The following is a 649-nucleotide window of genomic DNA, read 5'->3' on the forward strand; positions in this document are numbered from 1 at the left end:
AAAATTTCGTGACTTGGACAAGTTGCTGTGTAATGAATATCTTTTTAGTTATTTACGTAAAGATGTAAAGATGGATTTTTATTAATGAATAATCACATTCTTTGAGATGTCTTTATATAAGTGTGTATAAAAATAACTTATTGTTTCATGGGTCGAGAAAACCGGCATGCACAAGTGCTAGTACTTAATATCACAATTTACCGATAGATGTTAGATTAAAAAAAAAATACAAACTAATTATAAGAAAATACGATATTAACAAGTTGGAAATGTGGTCGGAGGTGCCCCAAGCTCTTATAACCACCGGCGGTGACCTTTAGCCCTCAACATGGCGTCAACGCTGAGGCAGCCAAAAGGTATGGATGACCGGCGGTGACCTTTAGCCCTCAACATGGCGTCAACGCTGAGGCAGCCAAAAGGTATGGATGCGGGTGGCCCCACCAAAGATTGATTCGTATCCGAGGTGCAATGTATCCGCACGACCTTAGATATTTTTCATTTATTACGTGTCCCTCGACTCCTTTTCTATTTCCTCCCGCTTTTTCAAAAAATTTTGTTTTGGCCCCAAACAATCCCGAGCAATTTCTTTGAGGCCCCCGTGATAAAATGTCTACGGGGGCCACGCGTCAACGGGTCGGGTGCCAGAAAA

This window comes from Asparagus officinalis, chromosome 2 (assembly GCF_001876935.1).
Source record: "Asparagus officinalis chromosome 2, Aspof.V1, whole genome shotgun sequence".
NCBI lineage: Eukaryota > Viridiplantae > Streptophyta > Magnoliopsida > Asparagales > Asparagaceae > Asparagus > Asparagus officinalis.